The sequence below is a fragment of the Astatotilapia calliptera genome, chromosome 10, assembly GCF_964374335.1.
Source record: "Astatotilapia calliptera chromosome 10, fAstCal68.1, whole genome shotgun sequence".
Lineage (NCBI taxonomy): Eukaryota > Metazoa > Chordata > Actinopteri > Cichliformes > Cichlidae > Astatotilapia > Astatotilapia calliptera.
Genome location: NC_137431.1, coordinates 5649422 through 5671694, shown reverse-complemented (window position 1 = coordinate 5671694; position 22273 = coordinate 5649422). Strand labels below are relative to the sequence as shown.

Here is a 22273-nt window from a genome sequence, read left to right as displayed (position 1 = left end):
TCAGTGTCCGAACTTGATTGTTTCTGTTTTTATTCCTTTTTTCCTCTCTCTCTCTCGTCGCTCACACTGCTCTTTGGTTTCTTTGCTTCTCTTTTCTATCACTGCGTCAATCACCTGTTTCCCTACCCATCCACAAACAACACCCCCTATTTCTACATGCTCACTCTGCACGATCACGCACACACATGCGTTTAAAGGCAACAATTTCCAACAGCCTCACAGCACACACAGATATAGGACACACACACTCAGACGTGCACACACTTGCTCATATTAGTTAATATGCACACACATCAGAGCTATGGAGCTTCGCGCCACGCGCTTTTTCTCTTAATTTACAAACAAGTCATGTGTTTCCATTTTCCTCACCCGTCTAAGCGAGACACACAGCGTACATCATTCGCCATACACACACAACTATGGGCGCACTAAGGTTTGTCTCTGGCTCCAGAGAAAAAAGGTTAAAAATATTTAACCAACTTAAAAACCTACAGGCAGACATTGTTTTATTACAAGAGACTCACAGGCCTGTCACAGGTCTGAATGAACTTAAAACACCTGAGTTTCCTAATGTGTTTTCAGCCTGTTCTAATTCTAGTCAAAGAGGAGTAGCAATTTTAATACATAAAAATATTAATTTCACAATATTCGACACAGTTATAGATCCAGAGGGCAGATTCCTAATCGTTAAGCTATCTATACTTATTCAAAAGCTATGTATTGTAAGTTCATATGGTCCAAATGTTGATGACCCCTCATTTTTCCATGGATTTTTTAGTACACTCTCTGAACACCTAGATTGCACACTTGTTCTTGGGGGCGACCTCAACCTGGGGCTAAATGAAGAAAGTGATAGGCTCAATACAGCAGGAACTCAGAGCAATTGGCAGTCCACAAATATAATCAAACATTATATGAACAACTTTGGTCTTTACGATGCATGGCGCTCCCTTCACCCCAACAGTAAGGAATATAATTTCTTTTCACATGTCCATCACTCCTACTCTCATATGGATTATTTTTTGGTCAGCAGCTCACTGCTGAGTGACATCTCAGACACTGAGATTCACCCTATAACTGTCAGCGATCATGCTCCTGTATCTTTAACACTAATGCACAAGAATAATACTACGTCAAGTAAAAACTGGAGATTTAATACATCACTACTCAAAGATGAAGAGTTTATCAAATACTTTAAAAAGAATGGACTCTATATTTAGGCTATAATGACATTCCTGGAACATCAGCATCTGTCCTCTGGGAAGCAGGGAAAGCTGTGATGAGAGGTAAAATAGTTTCTTTCTCATCACATAAGAAGAAAGAAGAAAACAAAAATGTTCCCGAACTAGAAAAAAACATCAAATCCTTAGAAAAAGCCTACGTGTCCCAGCAAGATCAAGAAATATTGAACAAAATACACAAAACAAAGCTAGAATTAAATGAAATTATTAATAAAAAGACTCAATTCTTAGTACAAAGACTTTGCCTCCAAAATTTTGAACACTGTAACAAATCTGGACAATTTCTAGCTAACCAGTTAAAAATCAATAAAGAAAAAACAACCATATGTGCTGTTAAAGATTTATCTGGGAATACAATATATGACCTTTCTATGACACTTTATATACACCACAAATAAACCCATCTAAAAACAAAATGGATCAATTTCTCGACAACGTAACTCTTCGAAAATTACTAGATACCCCAGCAGTGGCACTGTATTCGCCACTGACGCCAGGTGAACTCCAGGAAGCCTTTGTAAGTATGCCCAATTATAAGGCTTTCCAGCAGAATTTTACAAAGAATTCTGGACGGTTCTAGCACGTATTTTTCACAGAATGTTGCAGGAAATCAAAGAAAATGGTAGACTACCACCAAATATGAACTCTGCAAATATTAGTCTCTTACTAAAACCAGGCAAAGACGCTGTATTTCCTTCAAGCTATTGTCCAATATCCCTTATTAATGTAGACCTTAAAATAATCTGCAACGTTCTCTCAAAGAGATTAGAGAAAAAACAACTTTTAATTCATCCTGACCAAACTGGTTTCATAAAAGGTAGGCACTCATCAACAAATACACGTAGACTACTTAATTTAATAGACTACTCATGCAGTAAAAATATTGAAACCATAATATTGTCTCTTGATGCAGAAAAGGCATTTGACAGCGTTAACTGGAAATTTCTATTTGCAACTTTACACAAATTTAGTTTTGGAAACTCTTTTGTAAGCTGGTTAAAATATTATATAATTCCCCAACAGCTTGTGTCAAAACAAATGACCAAACATCCTCCAGCTTCTGTCTCCTAAGGGGCACCAGGCATGCCCACTCTCCCCTTCACTGTTTGCAATTTTTATTGAACCACTAGCAGCAGCAGTTAGAAAGAATACAGTAATTAATGGGCATAAAATGCAAGAACGTGGAACATAAAATCAGCCTTTGTGCGGATGATGTGTTACTTTTTTTCCAAAACTCACAAACCAATCTCTCTGGGGGTAATTGCATTGATAAACTCTTTCTCAAGAGTCTCAGATTATTCAATTAACTGGTCAAAATCTACAGTTCTTCCGATTAATTGCTCCTTCCATAATTCTTTATCTACCCGACTGCAATCTGGAAATATTAAATATTTAGGTATCAATATCTCTCCCAAGCTTGCAGAATTAACTAAATTAAACCACATCCCACTTTTAAAGACAGTAGAAGGCGATCTGGCTAGATGGAAATCTCTACCCATATCACTCATGGGAAGGGTCGCCGCTATAAAATGGTCTTGCCAAAAATAAACTATTTATTTTCAATGATCCCAAGTAAGCCATCACAAGATTGGTTCAGATCTCTAGACTTGTATATTTCTAAATTCCTTTGGAAAGATAACCCCCCGCGTATCAGCATAAAAACATTACAAAGGACCAAGGATAAAGGAGGACTAGATCTGCCTAACTTCAATCACTACTTTTTAGCCAACAGGCTTCAGTTCATCTCTAGATGGTTAAAACACACCTTCTTAGATGTACCCTGGATAGATGTAGAACAGGCACTATGTAATAATCTAGAAATTTCAGACCTACCATTTCAAGCGACATGAATGCTTTAAAAGCATCAACATCAGCTCTTCTCTAACAGCATGGTGGGAGTCTTCATTAATCCCATGCAAACGTACACCTATCTGAAACAACCCTGACATATTACAAAACAATAATATGATCAACTTGCCAGATGGGAGTTATAAAGGTATTAAATACTTGGAACATATATTGGAAGGAACTTTATTTTGTTTGACAGACTAGTTATACAATATGGGATCAACAAAAAAAGATTTTTGGAATATCAACAAATTAAATCCATAGTAAAAAAAAAAATAAAAAATTATCCCAGTGAAGCTGAATTACAAACACCACCAAATGTGGTACAATTTTTTTTAATCTAAAAACCCCCAAATTATTGTCTAAAATATACAGAACACTTTCTAAAATAGATGAATCAATATCCCTTCCTATGGCAAAATGGGAAGTGGATTTATCGATTAGCTTAGACCAAAACCTTTGGTCTCAGATATTGTTAAAACCTTTCAATGGATCAGAAATCCCAGTTTGCAATTAATACAATATAAAATATTACATAGAGTGCACTATACTGGTCATAGGATGTTCAAGATGGCCTATACGTCTTCCAACAACTGCTCACACTGTCAAGCAAATACCCCGGACAATTATATCCATGCTCTTTGGTTCTGTCCACCAGTTCAGAAGTTTTGGTGCGAGATATGTGAAGACTTATCAAAGCCTCCCCTTTAGTGTGCTTGCTGGGCAACTTGGATGAGGTCATTACAGAAATAAACACAGCCTACATTGTTTTTATGGCCCTATGCATTGCCAAGAAAACGGTCCTCATTAACTGGAAATATAAAAAATAATCTTAATTCTAACCAATATAAAAACTATCTAATAGATCACATTAGTCTTGATACAGCCTCTGCCATCACATTTGATCAATCCCTCTGCGCTCCTTTGATCGGCTTCATCATCTATTGGGGGTGGGGGGTCATGGTTTAGTCCTGCTTTCACTATTGTGGTTGATATGGGGGTAGGAACGGCCTTAGGGCGTCTAGGGATTCCCTAGGGACGTTTTCCCTGGAGGGCCTAACGCGGGGGTTGTGGCCATGACCTGGTTAGGGGCTCTGGTGGCTCTTAGATGGTGTTTTTCTTGTGGCTGCGTACAGCAGAGATGGGGGAGGGTCTGTGCTGGCAGACGTTGGTTACTGGCCTCTGCCAGACCCCCAAGCCTCTGCCAGGCTTGGGGGTCTGCGGGTGCTCCGTCCCCAGGCTGGGGCTCTGGCTGGGCCTTGGGTCCTGGTTGTTGTGTCGCCGGGGTGGTGGGCGGGTGCGTGCATGGGGGCTCAGCCCCGATGCGGGGGACCTCTGGTGCATCGGCCCAACAGGAGGGCTCTCTAACTGGTGGGGAGGCTGTTACATCTTTGCGGGAGGCCCCCTCTCTACAGGAGCACACTCTGCAGGTGGGGGAGAGATATTGGAGAGGTGGAGAATGACTCAACCTGGGTGTCTATTGTCTTGTGTAGTCTGGGAGAAGGGATGATGGGGTGGGTGCAGTTTTCTCTGCGGTGGGGTCGGGTGGGCTGCTGTGGGCCCTGGTCCGGAGGGGCCTGGGCCCCCTTGCCCTGGTGGGTTCCAGAGTGTGGGGGTGCCTACTGGGGTTAGCGGGGGAGCTGGCCCCAGGGAGGGCCGCTTGTCCCTCCCTTTCTTCCCTTCCCATCCTCAGCTGCCTCCCTCTTCCCGCTCCACCACACCCACACACACGCAGGGCTTGGCGTGCAGGTGTGTCACCAGGGTACTGGGGAGGCACTCCCCCTCTGTCCCCGTCTGGCCGCCTGTGCCTCAATTTTATTCAGCAACCTAGACGTCTTCATTACTCACACTCTCATAACACATACATATAGGGCCTTGGGGGTGGGCATGTTATACAGCGTCCAGAGGACGGTGTGTGTATTCAAACCCACCTCTGGCGCTGGTGCCCTACCCTCAATTTTAAATGCATATAGACGCTGAGGGTTTTCGGGAGGAGCCATGCTGCTCTCTGGCAGGAAGCACCATGCCCTCCTGTGTTTTAAATGCACTTTAGAACAACACGCAGCAACACTACATTTGAGTGGGCGGAGGGAGGTTTGGGGTCTTCACTCCCCCCGTTCTGTTAACTGTCAGGGCCGTCAGATTGGGGTCTGGGATCCGGGGCCTCCCTGCTATTGCAGATAAGGAGGCGGTCTGCTTTCCTCCACCCCAGAGAGAAAGGTCTCTGGGGGCAGGGGTACCCGGACCTGAGATATAGAGTATGTTTGGGGAGTGTGAATGTGTGTACAGTGTCTATTTGTGTCTGTCTCCACGTCGGGTGAGTGCTGAGTATTTGTTTGTGTATATGGGGGTGGGAATGCGTGTTGGTGTCTGCGTGTGCCTGTTTGTCTGTGTCTGTATGTCAGCTTGGGTCTTAGACTCCACCTCTCCTTCCGTTCTCGTTTGGGACTCTCCTCAGCACGGTTGCCCCCCTGGTGGTCCTGCCTGGGCCCTTGTATTCTGGGGCCTCTAGATGTCTGGGGCCTGGATCTCATCCATACCTGCTTCTAGCCCTGGGGGACGGGGCTATGACTCCCCACACTCCCTAGCAGATCGTTACATGGAGAAACCTTTTGAATACAAGCGTGCTGATCCACACAGGTGTGCACACAGGTGTACACACGGATGTTCACAGACACAAACTACACCTTTCTTGGCTGCTACCTCAAAGCACATTTTGCGCTGTCCATCTTGCGTACTGCACAATAACATGTAATATTTAGTATCTACTGTTATCTACTGTTAGCTAGTTTTTTTTGGGGGGTTTCTTCCCCCTTTCTCACCATCTCTTCTATTTTTCTTTCTCTCTCTCTCATTCTTTCATTCTTTCTCCCTGTCCTATCCCCCAGTCATGTCTGTCCCGTCCGTAACAACCGAAAATCAAATCAAATAAATACATAATTATAATAAAGGTCAATCAAATGGACCAATATGGCAAGGTCATGATGATCCACTTGGTAAAGTAAAGCCGCTTGGCGTCTTTCTTGGCCTTCAGACAACAATTGTGTCCCAAACGGGACAGGCAAAAAACCAAAAAAAAGAAAACTTTTCATCAGTCAATATGAGTAAATGTTTCAGTAAGCGAGTGTAATTTTTTTTTTTTAAAAGAACCTGAAATACTGACCCCTACTGTGAGGTAATAGATAAAAATGATGTGAAACACTGTGACCAGATCTCTACCAGTGAATCTGCGGGACAGTTTGGAGTGGTACCAAATGAAGGAAAGTATTTCAGAAGAATCATTTTCCATGCCTTTAGAGTTCCAGAGACTTAGAAATTCAGTGCCAAAGCACACTGATATACAGTACAGGAATGCTTTACAATTTTTCCATTAATTTGTTGTGTATCTCTGTATCATCTTTAAAAATGAATCTTTTCATTATGTCCAAAAATGAATGGCTTTTAAAAAAGCACACACTGCTTTTACAGCATTACTGCAACAATTTTAATCTGAAATATATATTTAAATCAGCAATAGAAGTTCCTTGTTGTTATCATGTATTTTTACAATGTACTGGCAGGAGCTTGCATATTGACTTAACTGTGTCTCCTGGATTTTATGTATTAGGCACAGCTTCTGAGCAGCAGTTTGAGCGAAAATGTTTAAAGCATTATTAAATAAAGTAAACAAATATAATACTAGGCTTCACTAGTATGCCAGACATCAATTGCTTTTCTAAATGTAGTTACAGTAAATTATTGTGTATTGCTATATATCCAGTGGGCAGTCAAATTTTGTTTTATTGGATTCAAATATAATTTAGCATCTCCCTCAGGGTATACTCATGTCCTCATCTGGCTGCTTCTGTCCTCCTAAAACCTTGATTTGCTGGTTATGTTTTCGCTTATTCTACTGCACACTGATACTGCTTCGAGCCTGCTATGGTGTCCAAACACATTTACTCAAATGTGTTTGCACTTCAGTGAGTACAACTGGCATGTTGGATAGCTGGATTTTAAAATCTAACACTCCTCAGTGTCAGATTAAAAATAGCTGTAACTGGTGAGTGGAGGCGTCAAATGGTATGTATTTTCACCATTTCAACACTTCTGTCAGCAACAGCACAGACCACAGAGCACAGACTACTGAAAAGTAGGAAAACCATGATAAATGTGGAATGTGCTCACCATTGCTCTGAAAGTCGAATTTTCACAGCCCAACTTAACAGAAATCCCTAAAACGACAAGGAAATTATTTCCTGTTTTGTGCATATTATTCTTTTAATTAATTTATATATGCAGTACACCATCGTTGCATAAAGTAACAGAGTAACAGTTGAGGCAATCGTGTACTAAAACACACGTACACACACTTTCCACATATTACTTCTTTCTTGGATGCTACATGTTACAACAGATTTACAAATTTAGATTTAGAACACGCATCATGTCTTTCCAATCATGTTTGCCAACAGGGATGGTAACACAGCTTTTGACTCATCAAAACCCTCATCAATTCCTCATCTCCTCCAGGTATTCCAATTTCCATGAACAGTCCAAAGACATGGTTAGATTAACTGATATTCCTAAATAGGTCATAAGTATGAAAGAAACCTAGATAAAGAGCATAAATTAAAGTGCTGTAACTAAGCATAAAATAATGACTATAATTACTTTTATAAAAAGACTTTTATGAGAAGCAAAACAGAGATGACAATACCCCCCATTACCTAAACCCCACTTGCTCCACTGTTTTGTGCTTGTATTTTATTCTTATTCATATTTTGTTCTTTTTTTCTGTGCTCACAGTCTCCGGCATCTTACAAGACTCTTCTAGGCTGAATAACTGTAAAATATTATTACTTCTATAGTTCAACTATTATTTACTATATTACTGAATACATTTTTAACAGGATATTAGCATTCCCATTAAATTGAAACACACTACGGATTTCATTGGGATTAAAGAGGAGCTTCTAGCAACAATAGCCAATTGTGACTACAAGATGGCAGTAGTGTAAAGGACGTATGTAAACAGGCAATAAGCTTTATGAAAGAATGTATGTTTGAGATAAAGGGAGAGGGATTGCTTTTACTTTGGTTTTTTATTTATCTCTATTTTGAGATTTCACTAGGCAAACACTGCTAGCCCTGTTTGTCCTGATGTAACCACCACTACTGTAAAACGCATAATATGGCCTACTACAAAGTCATTTGGGTGGTCAGTAAGACTTTACACATGAAATATATAAATGTTAGTCCATTGCACTGATCATGAAGAAAAGAGTCAGCTATTAACATCAAGATATTATTATTGCCAAAGGCCAGTGTATCAGTGTTGTCCGCTTGTTGTTATGCTCATTATTATGAACATTTATTTGTCATTTAGTTGTCACTCTCAAAGACATGAATAAGGCCCTGGCAACTTCTCAAACTCTTGATAGGTCATGAAGGCTGGCAAGCCATGACTTGTAGGGGAACAACAAATCCATCATTTGTCATCCGAAGACAGACTAGACATGTGTTACTATCTGATCTTTTAATCTTACCATACATAAATTGTGCATTTGAAACATGGACTTATTGTGACAATTTTCACAGACTGTATGAGTGGAAGTCTCACTGAGACTGCACATAAAAGCATGTTGTCAGTCTATAAAGTAACATAAAACCACTGCAAGTGATCGCTAAAATGTGTGTAACACATTCCAATATTTAGCGTACTTGTGTGATGGTGGATCCTGACAATGAAATTTACTGCTGATACCTGTTGTTTGCACAATAACATGCTGCACTTGTGCACCTCTGATGAACTTACAGCATGTAAAATCTCACTACTAGATGTCAGTCGATTTCAGTTAACTGAATTCTGGTTGTTACTCCTCCCAATTCAAGCACACAGTCCTAGATATCCTGGCACCTTTAGAACAAACAACTCCTATTTCACTGCAGGGCAACCTGCATGTTTCAAATAAAGCCTTTATTGATTGATTGATTGACTCATTGATTGATTGGAAGACGATGACATTCGTCTTTTTCCTTTGCATTTTTGCTTCTGTGGTATGATCCTATATATCTTGAATCTGAAGTTGCAAACATAAATTAAAATGTGCCTCCACGGCAGAATATAAATGCATGTTACATAGAAAGCACTTAAAAGCATAGAAAAAAGTACTTGTATGAATGATTGAATTAAGCACGTTGTATAAAGTGCTTTGAGTAGAAAAGCGCTATATAAGAATCAGTCCATTTACCAATCCAAATACCAACCCCAACTCACAGGTGTTTTTATGCTTTTATTTTAAGATTTTTTGAGAATGCATTAGTTTGTTGGAAAGGATAATTAGACACTAATCAATGTATATTTTAGAGTAAAATAATCGGTGTTATTATTAAAATTATTATTAGGAAATATTATTATCAAAAAATGGTTGACTGTACCTTTAAAGGAAAACTGAAAACATTTAAAACAAATTAAATCCTACTCTGAGACATAAATGTACTTGTAGATTTTCAAATCTGTTTGCATTGCTTTTGATTTTGTATAAACCATTTTTACAGGTGTAGGATAATTTACTTAGACCATGCAGAAACCAAGAAAACTGTCCTCATGAACTGGAAAAATAAAAACAATCTTAATTCTAACCAATATAGAAATTATCTATTAGATTACATTAGTCTTGATACAGCCTCTGCCACCACATCAGATCAATTGCTCTGGGCTCCTTTGATCAGCTCCATCACCTAGTGGGGGTGGGGGGTCATAGTTTGGTCCCGCCTTCACTGTTGTGACTGGTGTGGGGGTAGGGACAGGCTTAGGGCGTCGGGGGGTTCCCCGGAGGCATATTCCTTGGGGGGCTCAACCCGGGGTAGCGGTCATGTCCAGGTGGGGGCTCTTTTGGCTCTCGGGTGACTGTTTCCTCGTGGCTGCGTGCAGCGGGGCTAGGGGAGGGTCTGTGCTGACGGACGTGGGTTACTAACCTGGTAGCCTGTCTGCCCCTGGGTGGGTCCGGGATGGGCGTGAGGTTCTGGGGGCGCTCCGTCTCTGGGCTGGGGCCCTGGCCGGGCCTCGGGGCCTTGGGTCCTGGTTTGTGTGTTGCCGGGGTTGTGGGCGGGTGGGTGCATGGGGGCCCATCCCTGGCGCAGGGTGCCGCCGGTGCGTTGAGCCGCCTGGGGGGCTCTTCAACTGGTGGGGGAGAGTGTCACATCTTGCAGGAGCTTTCCTCTCCTCAGGAACTCTCTGCAGGAGGGGGAGATACAGGAGAGGTGGAGGAAGATCTCAGCCTGGGCGTCTATTGTCTCATGTAGTCTGGAAGATGAATGGATGGTGGGGTGGGTGCAGTTTTCTCTGTGGTGGGGTTGGGTGGACTGTCCCGGGCTCTGTGGGGCCGGGGGGCGCTGCTGCGCTGGGCCCCGGTCTGGATGGGCCTGGGCCCCCTTTCCCTGGCGGGTCGCGGAGTATGGGAGTGCCTACTGGGGTCAGCGGGGGAGCTGGCCCCAGGGAGGGGTCACCTGCCCCTCCCTTCCTTCCCTCCCCATCTCCAGCTGCCTCCCTCTTCCCACTCCACCACAACCACCCACACATGCAGGGCCTTGGAGTAGGGGTATGTCACCAGGGTGCAGAGGAGGCTACCCCCCCCCCCCTCTGTCCCCTTCTGGCTGCCTCTGCCTCAATTTTATCCCACAACTTAGACATTCACATTACTCACACTCTCATTACGCATACATATAGGATCTTGGGGGTGGGCACGATACACAGAGTCCAAATTACCATCAGGGTGTACACCTTACCCCTGGCGTCGTTGCCCACCTCTCAATTTTGAATACACGTAGACATTGAGGGCTAACAGGAGGGACTATGCGCTTACCTGCTGCTCTCTGGCAGGTAGCTCCATGCCCTCCTGGGTTTTAAATGCACCTTAGAACACACATGCATCAACACTACAATGAGCGGGTGGAGGGAGGTTTGGAGTCTTCTCTCAGCCCCGTTCTCTGCGGCCTGCTGGAGCGGGGGGGCTAGGAGGAGTTGGCCGTCCAACTGCGGTCTGGAGTGTGGGGCCTCCCTGCTGCTGCGGAGTCGGGGCGGTCTGCCTCTCCCCACCGCAGGGAAAAGGGTAACACCACCTGGGTCTGGGTGCAGTTCCCCCCTCCAGGGGCAAGGGTACCTAGACCCGGTTCGTAGAGTACGCTTGGGGAGTGTGATCGTGTGTACAGCGTCTCTTTATGTCTGTCTCCATGTTGGTTGAGTGTGGAGTAAGTGCATATGAGAGCATGAGGGTGGGGATGGATGTTTGTGTCTGTGTGTGCCTGTATGTCTGTGTCTATATGTCAGGTTGGGTATCAGACGCCACCTCTCTGGGGACATCTCAGGCCCTCCAAGGTTTGGAGGCCTATCTCCACCCACCACTTCCCCTGCCAGTGGCGGACTCCCTCAGGTGTCGGTGCGTTGGTGGTTCTTTGTGTCTGGGGGTGGGCGTCCGGGTACACACCGGCTCACTCCTTGGCGGCCGCTTATCGGGGCCTGGAGCCTGGGGCTCGCTCGGGCCACTTCGGAGGTGGGGTGCCCCTGGCCTCTCGGCCTGGGGCACTGTCACTCAGGCACAGCTGGCTGCCGGCGGAGCTCACGGGCGCGTCACTGCAACTCCCCCTGGCTTCTGCTCCGCGGCTGCTGAGTGAGCCCTCATCTGGGACTCTCCTCAGCTCTTACTGGGACAGTGGCGCGGCTGCCCCTCTGTTGGTCTTCCTTGGTCTCATGTGTTCTGGGGACCTCTGGATGTCTGGAGTTTTGATCTCCTCCATACCTGCTTCATACCCTGGAGGACGGGGCTGTGGCTCCCCACACTCCCTAGCAGATCGTTACATGGAGAAACCTTTGGAATGCAAGCATGCTGATCCACACAGGTGTACACACGGGTATTCACAGACGCGGACTACAGCTTTCTTGGCTGCTGCCTCAAAGCAAATTGTACGCTGTCTATCTTGCGTTTTTTTTGTTTTGTTTGTTTTTCTTTCTTTCTTCTTCCCCTTCTCACCGTCTCTTCTCCCCTTTGGTTTTCTTTCTCTCCCTCTCTTTCTTTCATTCTCTCTCCCTGTCCTATCCCCCAGTCATGTCTGTCCCGTTTGTAGCAACTGAAAATAAAATAAATTCATAATTATAATAAAGGTCAATCAAATGGACCAATATGGCAAGGCCATGATGATCCACTTGGTAAAATAAATCCGCTTGGCATCCTTCTTGGCCTTAAGACAACAATTCTGATGGCTAAAGATCCAAACGGGGGACAAAAAAAAAAAAAAAAAAAGACCATGCAGAAACGTTTTCAATTTGTCTCTGTGGAAAGTGTTTTTTGGCTCCCTAAAGAAGGATAGCTGTTGTCTTTTTTTGGCATTCAGGTTAAGGTGGTTTTAGATAGCAAAAGTTTTCATTTTTGTCATCTTATAAAAAAGTACATATTAAGCCTCTGAAACCAATTACATTTTCAGTTGATTTGGATCTTTTTACTCTGAGTCTGTTTATTGTGACTAGGGAATTTAGATATAGTATTTCAGCTCGATTTGTGCTTTTTAACTAATTAAACCAAAATATTAGACTACACGTTAACATATCCAGTTCAACTATTTGAAAACAAAAACTTTGTCCCAAGAATGCAAAATGTATTGATCTGTAACATGGTGTGTGCTTGCGAGACCTGTGCTTTAAGCAGTGCATTTCCTCTGCAATATGCAAAAGAGGTGATTAATGGCAACAAAATAAAATGGCTTCCCAAAAGGTAAATCTACTTAAGAAAGGCTTCCTGCTACAATGCCCAAAATGTCATCACCCATGGAAATTTTTATTTATCACAAATTTATATTCAAACCTCCAGATTAGCATATAATTAAATTTCAGTGGAAAGCAAACATGAGAATTTGTCTGAAAAAAAGGTTACAACACTGCATGCTCTCACCCTGAAGTGTCCCTGGAACAGACAGTGTGACAGAAGATTCATATTAAAGACAGATTATTGTTGTTTTCTTCACACAATGCTTAGCCTTCAGTCCAATGTACCACCCTGGATGAATAGCATTACTCACACTGTCATTTCCCTCTGCAACTGCAGGGTCATAGGAGACAGCCATATGGGAATCCACTTCTATAACAGTACTCCATCAAAGTCCAGACATGAATCAGAAAGTGTGACAGACATTTAAAGTATGAATATGCTACTCACTGCTGAGACACTCTTGACCCACTGGTTTTACCCATATCTAATTGGATTTTTTCACATGGAAATTGACTTAGAAACAACTAAAAATTGTTATTATTACTTCTTTTTTTTTTTTTACTTATTCTGGAAGAGTAAAGAATTCATTTTACATGCAAACTGATTATGACAGTGCAGATGTCCCAAGATATTTGGGCTTAACTTGGATGTAAAAGTTGGAAAATGATCTGATAAGTAGTTCTAGGATCTACGAAAATTCCTCTCTCGCCCCTGCGAGCGGTCTATCCGTCAGGCTCAGGCTTGGGTCCTCTACCAGAGGCCTGGAAACTTGAGGGTCCTGCACGGTATCTTAGCTATTCCTAGGACTGGGTTCTTCTGAACAGAGATCTCCAATATTGTTCTTGAGATCTGTTGGAGCCACTCACCTAGCTTGGGAGTCACCACACCTAGTGCTGTTACTTTCACCCTCCACATCTTCTCAAGCTCTTCTCTTAGTCCTGGGCATCTCTCGAGCTTCTCATGTTCCTTCTTCCTGATGTTGCTGTCATTCGGGACCGCTACATCTATCACTACGGCCGTCTTCTTCAGTTTGTCTACCACCACTATGTCCGGTTGGTTAGCCACCACCATTTTGTCCATCTATATCTGGAAGTCCCACAGGATCTTAGCTCGGTCATTCTCCATCACCCTTGGGGGCGTCTCATATTTTGACCTCGGGACTTCCACGCCATATTCGGCACAGATGTCTCTGTATACTATGCTGGCCAATTGGTTATGGCTTTTCATGTATGCCCTGCCTGCTAGTATCTTGAACCCTGCTGTTATGTACTGGATTGTCTCAGGGGCGTCTTTACACAGCCTGAACCTGGGGTCTTGCCCGGTGTGATAGACTCCATCCTCTATGGATCTTGTGCTCAGAGCTTGGTCCTGTGCTGCCATAATTAGTGCCTCTGTGCTGTCCTTCAGTCCAGCTTTGTCCAGCCACTGGTAGGATTTCTACACATCAACCACCTCCTCTATCTGCTGGTAGTACATACCGTGCAGGGGCCTGTCCTTTCACAATGGTTCCTCCTCTTCCTCCTCTTTCTGGGGTTTTTGCTGCCTGCGGTATTCACTGAGCATGCGGTCGGTTGGGGCCATCTTCCTGATGTATTCATGGATGTTCGCTGCCTCAACCTGGACTGTAGTGCTGACATTCTTTGTCCCCGGCCGCTTAGCATACAGCCTCAGGGACCTGGACTTGGGGTAAAAACCCTCCACGCATGGTCAGGAGCTTCCTGGTCTTGATGTTTCTATCTCCTCCTTTGGCCAGCTGAGATGGTTACTGGAGCCTGTTCAGGGAGATTGCTGTGGTCTGCCCTCAGATCCACTAGCCACTGAGCATTGCTGTTATGGGTTGTGTCCTTCTCCCATATGGTCTTCCAGGATTGCTCTGTCTCCAGCCTTGGTGGTGCTGTTTTCATATTGTTTCTCTGGCACTAAGAGTACACCTTGGCTGGTTCCGTGAAGAACAATTGGCTTATTCTCCTGCCTTCTATCTCTCTGGAGTATCTCTTCAAGCGGCTGGCCAAGTCTGTGAGTCTTTGCTTGGCAGTTTCCAAGGCTTAGGTATGGACAGCTCGCTCTAATTCTTAAGCACCTTCCTTGTCACACCTCTCTGCAGCTCCAATAGTTGGCTAACCTCCCTCCATGCTACCTTGATCTTAGCCTCTAGTCTCCTTCTCCATGTAAATTTAAATTCTCAATATTAAATTGAACATTTTGAATGTTTAGAATTACTTGAAACATCTGATCTAATGCAGGGCTATTCCTGCATAATTATAAATCTCTCTAAAGTTGACTGTGTTGATGTTTTCCTCTTCCTGATGATTACATACATATGGCAAGGCAAGGCAAGGCAAATTTATTTGTATAGCACAATTCAACAACAAGGTGATTCAAAGTGCTTTACAGAGACATTAGAAACAAAAACAAATAAAAAGCATGATTTAAAATTGATTAAAACAAGCAAACAAACTAACTAACTAAACACACACATTTCACACCTGTTCGCGCGATCTGAACCCTTATCGTAAAGGGAGCTACCAGTCCTTCTGTGGACGAGCTACTTTCTATTTTAAATTCCCTGAATTTAAAATACTCTCTAGACCCAGTCTAGACCCAGTTGGGGAGCTACCCAGAGCTCTAATCCCACACCTGTTCGCGCGATCTGAACCCTTATCGTAAGGGGAGCTACCAGTCCTTCTGTGGACGAGCTACTTTCTATTTTAAATTCCCTGAATTTAAAATACTCTCTAGACCCAGTCTAGACCCAGATGGGGAGCTACCCAGAGCTCTAATCCCACACCTGTTCGCGCGATCTGAACCCTTATCGTAAGGGGAGCTACCAGTCCTTCTGTGGACGAGCTACTTTCTATTTTAAATTCCCTGAATTTAAAATACTCTCTAGACCCAGTCTAGACCCAGTTGGGGAGCTACCCAGAGCTCTAATCCCACACCTGTTCGCGCGATCTGAACCCTTATCGTAAGGGGAGCTACCAGTCCTTCTGTGGACGAGCTACTTTCTATTTTAAATTCCCTGAATTTAAAATACTCTCTAGACCCAGTCTAGACCCAGATGGGGAGCTACCCAGAGCTCTAATCCCACACCTGTTCGCGCGATCTGAACCCTTATCGTAAGGGGAGCTACCAGTCCTTCTGTGGACGAGCTACTTTCTATTTTAAATTCCCTGAATTTAAAATACTCTCTAGACCCAGTCTAGACCCAGTTGGGGAGCTACCCAGAGCTCTAATCCCACACCTGTTCGCGCGATCTGAACCCTTATCGTAAGGGGAGCTACCAGTCCTTCTGTGGACGAGCTACTTTCTATTTTAAATTCCCTGAATTTAAAATACTCTCTAGACCCAGTCTAGACCCAGCTGGGGAGCTACCCAGAGCTCTAAACCCACTTAACAAACAAACAAAACAGTATATAAAATCAAAACAGATAAAATCAGAACAGTAGATAAAATCAGTAGTTCAGAATCAGAATCAGAATCAGAATACTTTATTGATCCCTGGGGGAAATTATTTTTTGTTACAGTGCTCCATTTTAAACCAACATTAAGACAAGACAGACAATACGCTAACTAAGAATAGTACAATATATACATATATATACATACATACATACATAAGTCACTTATAAATAAATATTTGGAAAAGAAACATGTGTAGTTGTAGCAGCAAACAGTGTGTTAAGTGGATGCGTTGTACAGGGAGATGGCCACAGGCAGGAATGATTTCCTGTGTCGTTCAGTGGTGCTTTTCGGTAATCTCAGTCTCTCACTGAACGAGCTCCTGTGACTGACCAACATGTCATGGAGTGGGTGGGAGGTGTTATCCAACATTGTCTTTATCTTGGACAGCATCCGCCTCTCCGACACCACCTTGAGGGAGTCCAGCTCCATCCCCACAACATTGCTGGCCTTACGGATCAGTTTATTAAGTCTGTTGGCATCTGCGACCCTCAGCCTGCTCCCCCAGCATGAAACAGCATAGAGGATCGCACTGGCCACCACAGACTCATAGAAAATCCTCAGCATTTTCTGGCAGATGTTGAAGGACCTCAGTCGCCTCAAAAAATAGAGACGACTCTGGCCCTTCCTGTAAAGTGCTGTGGTGTTTTTAGCCCAGTCCAGTTTATTGTCAATGTGTACTCCAAGGTATTTATAGTCCTCCACAATGTCAACACTGACCCCCTGGATTGAAACAGGGGTCAAGTGTTTCCTGGTCTTCCTGAAGTCCACGATCAGTTCCTTGGTCTTTGCCACGTTGAGCTGCAGATGATTCTGCTCACACCACGTGACAAAGGAGTCGACCACAGCCCGGTACTCTGTCTCATCATCCCTGCTGATGCATCCAACCACCGCAGAGTCATCAGAAAACTTCTGAAGATGGCAGGTCTCTGTGCAGTGGCTGAAGTCTGTGGTGTAGAGGGTGAAGAGGAAGGGGGAGAGGACAGTCCCCTGTGGTGCCCCTGTGTTGCTAATCACCTTGTCAGACACACACTGTGGGAGACGTACATATTGTGGTCTTCCTGTCAGGTAATCAACAATCCAGGACACCAGAGAAGCATCCACCTGCATCGCTGCTAACTGCTACTAGTTAATGTAAGTTTTGAAATTTAAGCTTAACAAACAAACAAAACAGTATATAAAATCAAAACAGATCAAATCAGAAATAGATAAGATCAGTAGTTAGTGTAAGTTTTGAAATTTAAGCTTAAAAGTGTGGATTTGGTGCTTTATTCAAATGCAGCTGAGAACAGGTGAGTCTTCAACCTGGATTTAAATAAACTGAGTGTTTCAGCTGATCTGAGGCTTTCTGGGAGTTTGTTCCAGATATAAGGAGCATAAAAGCTGAATGCAGCTTCTCCGTGTCTGGTTCTGACTCTGGGAACTGATAAAAGACCGGATCCAGATGACCTGAGGGATCTGGAAGGTTCATACTGGGTCAGGAGGTCACTGATGTATTTTGGTCCTAAACCATTCAGAGCTTTATAGGCCAGCATCAGAACTTTAAAGTCTATCCTCTGACGGACAGGCAGCCAGTGTAAAGACCTCAGAGCTGGACTGATGTGGTCCACTTTTTTGGTCTTAGTGAGGACTCGAGCAGCAGAGTTCTGAATGAGCTGTAGTTCCAAGATGGAACCTTGGGGAACTCCACATGTGATACTTGTCTGCTCGGATGTGAAGTTACCTATTGATACAAAGTATTTCCTGTTTTCTAAGTATGTTTTGAACCAGTTTAGTACAGTTCCTGAAAGACCTGCCCAGTTCTCCAGTCGTTTGAGTAATATGTTGTGGTCAACTGTATCAAATGCTGCACTGAGATCCAGTAAAACTAGGACTGACATTTTTCCACTGTCTGTGTTCAGACATATGTCATTAAACACTTTTGTCAGAGCGGTTTCAGTGCTGTGGTTCTGTCTAAAACCTGACTGGAAGGCATCGTAGCAGTTATTCTGTTTTAAGAAGTAATTGAGCTGTTGAGAAACTGCTTTTTCAATGATCTTACTTAAAAATGGGAGATTTGAGATCGGCCTGTAGTTTTTCATTTGTGTCTTGTCAAGATTGTCCTTTTTTAGTATAGGTTTGATTACAGCAGTTTTTAGTGGTTCTGGAAACACACCTGACATTAAGGAAAAGTTGACGATCTGTAACAGGTCTGACTCTAAAGTCTTTGAGACCTTTTTGAAAAAACTTGTTGGCAGGACATCTAAACAGCAAGAGGAGGAGTTCAGTTGACCTAAGATGTCCTCCAGGTCTTTGCTGTTAATCGGGTGAAACTGTTTGATGGTGTTTAAACAGTTTTTCGGTGGACACAGTACATATCCTGGATCTGCTGTTGATGTACCAACTGCTTGTCTAATCTTTTGGATTTTGTCTGTGAAGAATTTGGCAAAGTCATTGCAGGCCATGGTTGAATGAAGTTCAGCTGCCACTGGCACAGGAGGGTTTGTTAGCCTGTCAACTGTAGAAAATAAGACCCGATCATTATGGCTGTTTTTAGTGATGATGTCAGAGAAGTAGGACCTTCTTGCATTCCTCAGTTGTAAATTATAATTGTGAAGTTTCTCTTTAAAGATGTCATAATGAACCTGGAGGTTTGTTTTTCTCCATCTGCGCTCAGCTTTCCTACACTCTCTTTTTTCATTTTTCACTAGTGTGGAGTTTCTCCATGGAGACTTTTTCCTTCCAGAGATAACCTTCACCTTAATGGGGGCAATAGTATCCATTACATTTAACATTTTTGCATTAAAGCTATTGACGAGCTCATTGACTGAACCTTTGGACAGGTCAGGTGTTAATGGGAAGACCTGGTTAAAGATCTCACTACTGTTTTCAGTTATACACCGTTTTGTGATCACTGCTGTTGATATATTTGTGTGGGCTGAGATTTTACTTTCAAAGAAAACACAGTAATGATCAGATAAGCCCACATCAGACATAGTAATGTTTGAAATGCTCAGGCTTTTGGAGATCAGTAGGTCGAGAGTGTGTCCTCTATTATGTGTGGCCTCTGTTACATGCTGAGTCAGCCCAAAGTTGCCCAGAGTGTTACTCAGGTCTTTAGTCCCTTTGTCCTGAGGGTTGTCCACATGGATGTTAAAATCCCCAACAATAATTACACAGTCGAAATCAACACAGATCACAGACAGCAGTTCACTGAGGTCATTAAAAAAGTCTGTGCAGTATTTGGGAGGCCTGTAAACATTAAGAAACACAACTTTGGATGGGGCCTTCAGCTGTAAAGCCACATATTCAAAAGACTGAAAACTTCCAGGAGATAGCTGCTTACATTGAAATGATTCATTAAATAAGACAGCAACCCCTCCTCCTCTCCTGCTCACCCTGGCCTCACTGATAAAACTGTAGTTAGGAGGGGTCGTCTCGATGAGAACAGCTCCACTGTTATTTTGGTCCAACCAAGTTTCAGTTAAAAACATAAAATCAAGGCTGTGCTCAGTGATTAAATCATTAATTAAAAATGTTTTCCCAGCTAAAGATCTAACGTTTAATAAAGCCAACTTAAGTGTTTTAGAGGCATTACTTGTCCCCTCGTGTTTGGGAGCAGTCTGTGGCACACAAGGTATGTTTACTATGTTTAAAGATCTTTTAGAGTGCAGCTCTCTGTGTTTTGACCAGGCCACATGTCTCCTTCTGTCACCTAAAAGTACAGAAATTTTAAAACCTTCTAGTAAACAGGGTCCCAGCTTCTCCTGGGAAAAGTCACCACTGCCATAATCCTCGCAGCCCGGACCCTCCACACATCACACATCAGACTGCGGAGACAAAGCATGAAGGTGGTAAGGAGGAACTAAGGGGGGCGAGGCTGGGCAATGTGACTTCGATTGCTCTGTTGAGGGTGGGGCTCGGTGGCGAACCTTTGGCTGCTTTGGTGGGGGGTTTATGGGGGACAAAGAGGGATTGGGCCGGGGGGTAGATCTGAGCCCAGCATTGACCCGCTCCATCATCTCTTCAGTGAATTTCAGGTGTGGGGAGGAGGGAGAAAGGGAGGGAGAGGAGGGTGATGGGGGTGATGGCCTGTCAGGGGTTTGGGGGACTGGGGAAGATCCTGGTCCTGGTCGTTGGTGTTGTTGAGAGAGTTGGAGGCAAATAGGGACCCCTCTTCTTGCCTCTTCTTGCCTCAGATGTCTCTCCTTTCTGAGGCTCTTCCCGGGTGGGGGCAGATGGAGCTCCTCCTCAAGGTTTCTGCTGGGCTTTGTCTGTTCTTGGAGTACTGTTTGTTCCTCTTTATGAGATAACTCCTCGTTTATCTCAGCCTTGGCTCCAAGCACAGATGGATGACGTATGGAATAAAACAAGTTGGAGGTGAACAGTTTCACCCCTGACTTGTTAAAATTAAATCCATTTGCTTTAAACAGATGCCTGCGTTCCCAAAAAATATTAAAGTTGTTGATAAAATGCACTGAGTGGTCAGCACATGCTGATATAAGCCATTTATTCAGTGTAAACAGCCTGCTGAATCTCTCGTCTCCTCCTCTGACCGGCGGTACAGGCCCACTGATGAATACAGCTGCATTCAGAGAGTTTACAGTATTTAATAATCCAATAAAGTCCCGTTTCAGAACCTCCGATTGTTGTTTGGACACATCGTTTGACCCTGTATGCAGGACAATGTTTGTCACAGTTGGATATTCATCTGCAATTTGAAGAATTCTCTCCTTCAGGATGTTGACCATATCGTTAGGAAAGCAGAGGACTTTAGTGTTCTTACTGCACATGCTTTGTACATCCTTTACGGCAGAGTCACCCACAATCAGCGTTTCAGGCCTAGCCTTTAGCTTTCCCCGTGGATTTTCAGGCCTTACTTCGCTACTTTTAGATGGATGGTTGTCCGATATAGATCCAGGGTCCTTTGATAGTGGAGCAAATCTGTTCTGCAGTTTCACATTCAGTTGTTTTGAAGGTTTGTTGTTAACCTTCCTATTCACGGTTGTCCAGTCCTGTTTCCTCTCGTATACAGGGGTAGAAGAGCTTCTCTGTCTCGTAGGAAGTGAAGGCCAGTCGGTTTCAGAGATTTCAGCTCGCTGTGCCCTGCCTGTGGTACGTCCTCCCCCTTCCAGGAGACATGATTTATGTCTTGGTTTTGCACCAAGACAGTCCAAGGGGGGATTATCGCTTGAGGATTTATAATAGTGCACAAAGTCTACTTTCTTGGTCATGTTATCTGTGCTCCTTAGCTGTGTGCTAGCTTGCTCATCGCCATTGTTTTGAGTCAAAGGCAAGGTTGTTTCATTTCCACACAGTCCATTTACCTCCACGTTTACTTCTAAGTAGAGATGGCACGATACCACTTTTTTATGTCCGATACCGATACCGATATCATAAATTTGAATATCTGCCGATACCGATATGAATCCGATATAGTGTTTTTTAATCAACAAAACTGTTTTTTAAATATCTTGCTGCATTTTGTATAAGTTCATACTCAAGTTTAAAACAACAACTACACTAAAGCTATTCTGTTATACCTGTATGCAAAAAAAAAAAATTTCATAGTTCAGCAATACTGATCAATCTAATAAACTTAAACCTACACCATCCTCCCTATTCTGGTATTTTAAAGAGTACTTAGCATAAATATTAAGCAACCTAACTAATAGGGCTCCAACTCCCAGCAACAACAAAAATAAATAAATAAAAAATAGGGAACCACCCCTCACGCGCCACCTCATGATGCTTAATCGACGTAATCAACCTTAATTTGATGCAGTGTGAAAAAAAATGCACAGAAATAAATTATTTTTCAAGAAATATTAAATAGATTCAACATCTTTCTTCAACAAAATTGCAGACTGCACAGATGGTACCTTCCCAAAGGAAAAAGTACTATAGCTTACTAGGGTATATTAGACTTAATAGTTACTATATACAGTAATTGACTTCTATTCATTTTACATCAAATTAAAACTTTGGGTGTCAGATAATTAT

At 43.3% G+C, this 22273-nt stretch overlaps 1 protein-coding gene across 3 annotated transcripts in view; it reads right to left on the bottom strand.

The window, feature by feature from the left end:
- The window catches only part of opcml (opioid binding protein/cell adhesion molecule-like), a 445347-nt gene that overhangs the window by 140204 nt on the left and 282870 nt on the right, over positions 1–22273 (bottom strand). The window lies entirely within an intron of this gene.